Here is a 10,402-nt window from a genome sequence, read left to right on the forward strand (position 1 = left end):
AGCATGACAATAGAAGAGGTAAAATCTTCAGTTAACTCAAATAAGAGTCGAATAGGCAATAAGAGTGAATCCTGAAAGCAATTAATTCTAATTAAAGCATGTAGAGGTGAAACTAGTAAATAGGAACCTAATCATATCAAGAACAACTTCATACTCAGTGAATATAAGGACCTAAGAACCCTAAAAGGCCAACTTTCCACAAATAAGTCTGAGCACACACTCGTCACCTCGCGTACACAGACTACAGTCAACATAGAAGACTCAAATCCTAAGGGAAAATCCCCCACATAAGGATAGGCAAGATACTTACCTCAAAGAAGACAAACCGATACTCAAAAATAAACTTCTCAGGTGACATGACCTCCGGACGGCTCAATTCTAATCAAAATAACTTCAAGCATAATAACACTCCTAAGAAACTATTACGGATCATAAAGCTTCAATTTTTATTAAAATCTAAAAATCGATCCAAAAGTCGACCCCCGGGCCCGTACCTCGGAAGCCGAAAAATTTTACAAAACCCAAACACCCATTCTAATATGAGTCCAACCATACAAAAATTATCAAATTTCGATACCATTTCGTCCCTCAAATCATGATTTTTCATTTTGGAAATTTTCTTCATAAACCACCATTTTCCTCAACTCAAAACACAAATTAAATGATAAAAATAAATATAAAATCATGAAAAATATAAAATTCTAGGTGAAGAACACTTACCCAATCAATTTTATTAAAAAGCCCACAAAGAATCACTCAAAATCGAGCTCCACAAGTAAAGATATGATAAAAATGGCCTAACCCTCGGAATAGAGAACTTCTATTCTGCCCAGGTGTTTATGCATCGCGAATCCGGAAGAGCAATCGCGTTCGCAAAGAAGGAAAATTGAAACTGCCCAATTGTGCTTCGCGAACATGACAACACGTTCGCAAACGCGGAGAGGAAAAATCTGATGGCCCAGCGACTGCTCTTCGCGAATGCGTGAAGTAGTACGCGAACGCGAAGAATGAAATGACATAGCTATGCGAACGCGTAAGAGACACGCGAATGCAAAGAGAAAAATGATCACTAGTGCTCAAGGCCTGGTTTTCACTTCGTGAATGCGTGATAGGGAATGCGAACACGAAGAAAGGGGAGAGTAGCCAAAGCCATTGGAATTTTTATTTTATACATTGGAAAAATACGTTTTGTTATTAATAGACTAGGAAGGTGGCAGAACTTCGCAAACGCGAGAGGATGACTGTGAATGTGAAGAGGAAATATTTCACCCTCCAAAATAACACTATGCAAACGCGAAGGAAAGGACGTGAACGTGATGAAGGAAACCAGATGACAGATAGCAGCAGTTCAAAATAGGAGGAAATGACCCGTAGCCCATCCGAAACACACCCGAGGCCCCCGAGACCCCGTCTAAACACACAAACAAGTTCCATAACCTAACACGGACTCGCTCGGGGTCTCAAATCACATCAAACAATTCCAAAAATACAAATCGCACCATGAATCGAACTTAAGAACTTTCAAATCTTCCAACTTCTAAAACTCACGCCGAAACCTATCAAATCAATCCGGAATGACGTCAAATTTTGCAGGCAAGTCCCAAATAACATAACGAAGTTGTTCCAACTCTCAGAATTGCATTCCGATCCAGATATCAAAAAGTCCACTTCCGGTCCAAATCTCTAAAAATTTAACTTTCGCCATTTCATGCCTAAATCAGCTACAAACCTCAAATTCACATTTCGGGCATGCTCCTAAGTCCAAAATCACCCAACGGAGCTAACGAAACTCCATTCCAGAGTCATCTTCACACAGTTCCGATTACGGTCAAAATCCTAAGATTTAAGCTTCTGTTTTAGGGACCAAGTATCCCAAATCACTCCAAATCATCCGGTAACTGAATTCAACCATGCACGCAAGTCAATACACATAATACGAAGCTTCTCAAGGTCTTATGCCGTCGATCGGGACTTAAATTCTCAAAACAACTGGCTGGGTCATTACAGTAACTATTCAGGACATGACAACATCCTTTTTAGTAACTGAAGTAAAGCAACGCTAGTATGAGGATCCCATGTTAGCTCACTATAGGGATACAACCCTCAGAAGGAGAAGACACCATTTGAGATTATAGGAGATGGAGTCCTTAGATATCGAGGACGATTATGTGTCCCTATTGTTGCAGGGCTACGCCAGCAGGTTATGGGACAGACTCGCTATTCTCGTTATTCTGTCCATCCATGAACAACAAAGATGTATCATGATATCAGGGAAATATATTGGTGGGACAGAATGATAAAGGATATAGCGGATTTTGTTGCTCAGTGCCCTAATTGTCAGCATGTTACGATTGAGCATCAAAAACCCGGTGGATTATTGCAGGCTATGGGATTCTGACTTGGGAGTGGGAAGTAATTAATATAGATTTCATCGTAGTCTTACGTCGTACCTAGCGTAAGTTCGATTCTATATGGATGATTGTTGATAGACTTACAAAATCAGCCCATTTTCTGCTCGTTAGGACTACATATTCCGCAGACGATTATGCAAGGCTTTATATTAAGGAGATAGTATAACTTCACTGTGTCCCTATATCTATTATCTCGGATACAGGTGCTCAGTTTACAGCTAATTTTTGGAGGTCCTTTCAAAAAGGATTGGGGACTCAGGTAAGTCTTAGTACAACATTTCATCCCTAGACAGACGGACATGCTGAGCATACTATTCAGACACTTGAGGATATGTTACGGGCTTGTGTGATAGACTTCAAGGGTAGCTGGGATGATCATCTTCCGCTTATTGAGTTCGCGTATAATAATAGCTATCATTCCAGTATTCAGATGACTCCATACGAAGCTCTTTGTGGATGGAAGTGTAGGTCGCCTATACGATAATTTGATGTTAGGGAAACTAAGTTAGTAGGACCAGAGTTCGTACAACAGTCAATCGAGAAGAGTAAGCTTATATAGGAAAGGCTATTAGCAACTCAAAGCCGTCAGAAGTTGTAACACCTCAGAAAATTTTGAAGTATTTCAGTGTATAGCCCCGTAAATTTCGCAAGTGAATTCAAGGTTCATAGTGCCAAAGTAGGCTTATGTGTTTGAGGATGGTATAAAATCTTCGCGGCGAGCTTGTGATCCATGGTTCGGACTTTTTGGGTTGAACAATGCACCGAAAAGTAAAGGAAATTTTTTGGCGGAAAAGCGTGTTTATGCGGTCCATTATGCGACCGCATAATCACTCTGCGGGCCGCATAATGGCCGCAGAAGTGAGCAGGAGAAGGGCCAGTCTAGGAGCAATTATGCGGTCAGATTTGCGACCACATAATTGTTATGCGGTGCATTATGCGATCTCATAACAGTTATGCGGACCGCACAGTGACCGCATACACGGACAGATTTTTGATCATTTGGGTCTGTAATTATGCGACCAATATGTGCTCCGCATATCCATTATGCGTCCGTAGCTCCATTTTTGGGTTTTTAAAACCCGACCCTACTTCGTTAAATACACGTTTGGGGTTATTTTTTAGCACAAATCTGATGCTTTAGAGAGAAGGGAGAGTGTTATAGAGAGAGAGAGAAGAAAACCCTAGCCTAATTATTCATCAAGTCTTGCTCAAATCTTGGAAGATTAACAAGGAAAACCCACAAGTTCTTCATCTAAGAGGTAAGGTTCCATACCCTAGTTTTCAATTTTGAATTTGGGTAGAAAATGGTTGATTAGGAGTATGATTCATGGGTATGAGATTATTATTTATACATGCATGTACCAATAAGAATTGTGGGAAGATTGTTTAGCTGAAATAAGTAAGGATTGGGTTGTGGAGTGAAGGGAATCTTGTAGAAGAACCTTGTGATTAAATTTGCACACCTAGTGTCTGATAAAATGCTCAAATGAACTGAGACCATGAATATCTTCCTAATTGTGGTTCAATTTTGTTATGTCTCAAAATAGATCGGGATTACTAAGAATTACGGATCATTCTAGAGTTAAGGAAGCTCGATTGAGGTATGTTGGCTAAACTCTCTCTTGGAATTGAATTTCATAATGTTTCCGTAAGTTTCTAAGTATGGGTTACCTATTAAAAGGTTATGGCTTTGAGTCATGTTTCAATGAAAGATAGTATGCCAAATTGTGTGAGAAAATCTCAATATTCTTAAGACTCTTAATTGCTCATATGTGTACCTTAAGTCTTGATTTGGAAATGTCTTGTTGTTGATAATCTATAAAGATGGTTGGGAGTGAAATAGGTTAATTGGGGATATAGAGTGTGGCCAGCGTGCCAAGAATTTATGTTATGATTGTGTCTAGTAGTGCAAATGATTTGAGAAGACGCGATAAAGAATATGAAATGATCCTCGACTCAATTGTTTAAAAATGACTTCGAAGATAGAATTACCTAAAAGCTTTTGTACTCAATTCATGCCCATTAGTGGTTGCTTTAACTAATGCTTTGATTTATAAATATATCCAGTATGATTAGATTTCTATATACTCATGTGTTGAAATTGTACAATGTTATTTCTGGGGATGGTTGATGTTGGGAATTGAACTAGAAATGTTGGTACTTGGAAATTATGTATTTCATTAATTCTATAAACTCGTAATGTTTTAGAAATTATGAATAAAGCTGCTAATGGGAATGAAAAGGAAGTTGTTAATAAAATATTTTTAGTGATTGATTAATGGAGTACATCTCATCTTTATTCATGGATGAGTTTGGGTAGAAGGAAGTCTAATAGGCTTGCTCGGTCAGGTTCTCTCGGTTGAGCACTGGTCGCGCTCCCTGAGTTTGGGGTGTGACAGAAGTCTTATGCGGATAATCGACGACGAGACTTGGAGTTTCAGGTTGATGATTGGGTATTCCTAAATGTATCACTGATGAAAGGCGTTTTGAGGTTCGGTAAGAATGGAAACTTAGCCCTCGGTACATTGGACCATATAAGATCATACGCAAGGTAGGCAGGTAGCATATGAGTTAGACTTACCTTCTGACTTGGAGTCTGTACATCCAGTCTTTCATGTGTCTATGCTTCGTAAATGTGTCGGAGATCCTTCTAGAGTCATGTCAGTTGATGATGTTCAGGTCACAGAGCAGCTATCATATGAGGAAACTCCCATTGCTATACAGTCTAGACAGGTTTGGAGATTGAGGACTAAAGACGTAGCTTCGGTGAAAGTACTTTGGAGAAACAACAATGTGGAAGAAATGACTTGGGAAGCTGAAGAGGACGTGAAGTCTAGGTATCCTCGCTTGTTTCCTCTTCCAGAGGAGGATCTGACTGATACATCATAGCCTTAAGGTACGAGTATGGATTCTTGTGTTAATTATATTCATTGGTCGTGTGAGGCCATTGTCGTGATTGATGATTGTGGCAATATGTGGCATTGAATTATTGAGTTTTCTATAGGAAGGGTTGATAGTAGTACTGTTACAAAGGCAACTCTGCCAAAATTTATATAGATCCCGGGGAGTTAAACATTCGAGGACGAATGTTTCTAAGTGGGGAAGGATGTTACATTTCGCGTTTTCGTACGTTAAAGTTTTGTCGTAAGTTAATCGACGTAGGCTCGAGAATGAGATTTATTTTTGAGGTTATAAGTATTTATGCTATTTATAACATGTGGTAAGTAAGTACCGTGAAGATTAGAGGGTAAACGAATCAAAGAAAATGAGTTTTGTTGAAGGTTGTCAATTTGGGATAAAATACGGTTCGAGCTATAATACTCGGTATTTATGGACTAGTAGTGTCATACAAGGTACCACATGACCATTAGTAAGGTGTATAAGGTACGTTAAATGTGAGTAGTATTTTAACTAATTTGGGATATTTCTTAATTATATGAAAAATTAGGTAATTATTGATTTTTTGTGGGGGATTAACTAATTAATTAGCATCTTTGGATAAGCCTAATGGGACTCAACGTGGCCGCAAAGGCCTTAGGCAAATGTGACTCTTAAATTCATATAATAAGGTGGCACATTTAGAGTGTTATGTGGCTAAGTACCACATGAGTGGGGCCCACACCCACTAAGGTATAAGACCTCTCTAATTCACAAAGAGAGGTGCTTATATCTAATCTACAAGTAACGGATCTTCAGAAAAAAAAATTCATACGAAGTTATACTACGTAATAGCAATGGGATTTGCAATTCTAAGGGATCACGGTATAATCTTTCTCAAGAACATCATACGAATTTTTTCCTACTTCGATCCGCCGTTACGTGTCTTTTTCATGATTAGTATGTGTTAGAGGGATTTTCAAGAGAATCGGTTCAGGTATGTTAAGGCTACCCCTTCTTTCTTTTTGGCATGATTCATACGATACAAACGAAATGAGCAAACGCACAGCTTTCATAAATGACTCTATGCATAGAAGTACTCGGGGTGTCTATGTTCTTGATTTCCCATGTGTCTTATTATTACATATTCTGTTTATTAGTCTCAGAAAAATACGTAGTTGATAAAGTTTATCCGGAGGCATATTGATCTTATAACATTCCGAGAAATCTTATTAACGTATTTTTTATGCATTTTATTCATTTATTCATGTACATTGACCCATGACCAGATGGCGTTATATAGGCGTATATTATATGTATATGGGATTTGGGAAAGGGTTACAGCGTTATATACGCACCACCACCAGATCAGTTGGTATATATTGATGAATTTGCCCACAGAGGCCGAGATGATATGAATGGGATGCCGCCAGAGGCTTGATGATGTTATGTACACATATACCTATGCATGATACAACATTTATATGCACATGCATGAACTTATAAATATTTCAGGATTCACAAAGTTATTTAGACTTACAGGTGGATTCCTTTACTCCATGTTTTTTTATGTCTTTTATGTACTGATTTTCATGCCTTACATACTCGGTACATTATTCGTACTGACGTCCCTTTTTGCCTGGGGACGCTGTGTTTCATGCCCGCATGTGCAGGTAGATAGGATGACGGTCCCCCTTTTTAGGATCTTTGATCAGCGAGAGTTGGTGTGCTCCACTTGATCCGGAGTTGTTACTAGTTTTGGTAATGTCACGTCCCAACCTCGGGAAGCGCGACCGGCGCTCAACCGAAGAAACCCGACCGAGCAAGCCTGTTAAATACTTTTTACCCAATTAACCCATGATCAAGAAAAATTGTAATTTCATTAATTATACAGTAGGAATCTCATTCATACAATCCTAAATCGTTTCATTAGTCATTGTGCCTTTAAGTCTCAAAATACACATTTCTTAAAATCTGAGAGGAACAAGTGATCAACACAACATATACTTGGTTAACATTCCCAACACCCATACACAACCCGCATAGTGTCTACGGAGCCTCTAAAGATACAAAAGAGAGTAAACATGGTGCCGGTAACAAGGCCCCGATTATACCTCAAATAGTGACCATAATATAAACAAAAGGTATAATATATGACCCAGGAATGAAATGGGGCTCACTAAGTCTGCTGAGAAGAGGATGCAGCACTATCTGTGATTAGCACTGCCCGCTATGTAACCACATGCATCCATTTAAAGATGCAGCGCCCCAGGCAAAAGGGACGTTAGTACTGTCGAATAGCACTAGTATGTATAGCTAAACTCCAACTCAATAGAATGAATAATAATACAAGAGGAACAGTCAAAAATTCAATAAGAGCTTTCAAATAATATTAAAACATCAATTTAAAGGTCACATAAGTCTCCCCACACCTAGGGCATGGGGGCCTCCACTGCTGCGGGAATCTCCCTCTTGATCGGCCATGAAGGTGGGGTCCCCTGCTGCCCTGATTGGGCCTGAAGCGACTCCCCTGTTGTTGATTGTTCCCCCTGGAGGTGCACTGGCTGAAGACTGAGCATGAGACTGGGTTGGCCCTAATGACCCTCACCTGAAAGCTGATCTCCCCCCCCACCAAATGACTCCCCAAAGTTGCCCGTGGACCGGGCCTTGTTGGTACCCTCTCTCTCCATTTTGTTCTTCAACTTACGGTTCTTTGTAGCTTGAGCTAATGCTACCATCCTCCCATAGTTCATATCTGAATTTAAGGCAGCTGTAGCGGCCTCATTAATAATCAAGGGGCTTAGGCCCTGCATAAACCGGCGCACTCTAGCCTCCATAGTAGGCAACATGAGAATGGCATATTTTGACAGGCGCGCGAACTAAATGTGATACTCCCACACACTCCTACTCCCTTGCTTAAGATTCTCAGACTTTGCGGCACAGGCTACCCTAGTCTCGGCATGCAATAAATGGTCTATAAAGGCATCAACAAACTCACTCCATCTCACTGGAGAGCTCCCCTCCTCCCGAGAGTCCTCCCACAGCTCAAACCAAGAATAGGCCACCCTTTTCAGGCGGTTGGCGGCCAACTCCACTCCCTCCATCTCTGTAGCATGCATAACCCGGAGAGTCTTATGCATCTCATCAATGAAGTCGCACCTTCAGTAGGTGTAGGAATTGGTGTGGCCTGTGCCGGTGTAGTGGAATCAGGTAGTGTAGCAGTCGGGGATTATTCTCACCCCTCGGGTGTTCACCCGCATCCTCAAATAAAGGGTCAATTTCCACTCCTAAAGCGGCGTTGGCTCCTTGGCAAGTTCTTGCTCTCTTCTTAGGTGCCATATACTGAAAGTTAAAGGAATGCACGAGTTAGAGGAGGAACAATGGCACAATTAGTTTCATCACACGATCCAGAATATCAAAGAAGGGTATTGTTCCTAAATGTCCAAGTAGCCTCCAACTTATAGATGTGGTCGACAACACACCAATAAGAAGGACTCTTCTAGACACGGCTCCGAGACATCCTAGGAAAATTTAAAACCTTAGGCTCTGATACCAAGTTTGTCACACCCCAACCTCGGGAAGCGCGACCGGCGCTCAACCAAGGAAACCCGACCGAGCAAGCCTGTTAGATACTTTCTACCCAATTAACCCATGATCAAGAAAAGTTGTGATTTTATTAATTATACAGTAGGAATCTCATTCATACAATCCTAAATCGTCTCATTAGTCATTGCGCCTTTAAGTCTCAAAATACACATTTCTTAAAGTCTGAGAGAAACAAGTGATCAACACAACATATACTTGTTTAACATTCCTAACACCCATACACAACCCACATAGTGTCTACGGAGCCTCTAAAGATACAAAAGAGAGTAAAGATGGTGCCGGCAATAAGGCCCCGGCTATACCTCAAAAAGTGACCATAATATAAACAAAAGGTATAATACATGACCCCGAAATGAAATGGGGCTCACCGAGTCCACTGAGAAGAGGATGCAACACTATCTGTGATCAACATTGTCTGCTATGTAACCACCTGCATCCATTTAAAGATGCAACGCCCCCAGCAAAAGGGACGTTAGCACCATCGAATAGCACTAGTATGTATAGCTAAATACCAACTCAATAGAATGAATAATAATACAATAGGAACAGTCAAAATTTCAATAAGTGCTTTCAAATAATATTAAAACATCAATTTAAAGGTCATATAATTTTTCAAGTCAACTTCCACGTTATTAGGTTGGGTGATCTTTAGTGCCGATATTCCACAATTCACAATACCTCCGTATTCTTACACAGGGTTCGATCTCGGACCGATCGGCTAGGACATCTCATTTGAGACATTACCATATTTTCATTATAATTTCCAGCATAGTGCCACCATGTGTGCGGCATGGCATCGGATCACGACCCGATCGGCTAGGCCATCTCACCCAAGACGTTACCATTTTCAGTCAACCATCTCACATCATACTTCTTTCATATCTTTCAATTCATTGGCACTAGTGATCACGATTACAAAGTCATTCTTGGCACTTGGCCATACTTCATAATTCCAGGACCCTTTTCCACATTCAATATCATTATCATTTTCAACAATAACCAGGCTTCCCATTCAATTTGGGAATCTTAGGCACACAGAGGCTTTTCATACAAATTGGGCATAACAACCTTTATTTCGATCTTGACATGAAGTCTTAATGTTTCTAACACATATTCCACATTTTTGAACACATCCTCAATAACAATATAACATGATGAAGCATTTAAAATAAATATTGAACTTACATCTTTCAACACAAACACATTAGAAATCGCCAATTCTATAATGATCAAGGGCTTACTCCAATTACATGAACACCGTGGGATTCAATTCTAAGAAGAAGGGGGTTTAGCCAACATACCTCAATTTAGCTTCTTAAAACTCTAAGATGTTCTGGAATATTAGCCACTTCAATCTATTTTAGCAATATAACAAAATTGAATCAAAATTAGGAAGATGAACATGGTTTTAGCTTATCTGAGCATATTATCAAACACTAGGTGTGCCTCAATATTTTAAGCCCTTTTTTGTGGAAGATTCCATCTTTTCCCCACCCACTCTCTACTAT

The sequence above is a fragment of the Nicotiana tomentosiformis genome, chromosome 1 (genome assembly GCF_000390325.3).
Source record: "Nicotiana tomentosiformis chromosome 1, ASM39032v3, whole genome shotgun sequence".
NCBI lineage: Eukaryota > Viridiplantae > Streptophyta > Magnoliopsida > Solanales > Solanaceae > Nicotiana > Nicotiana tomentosiformis.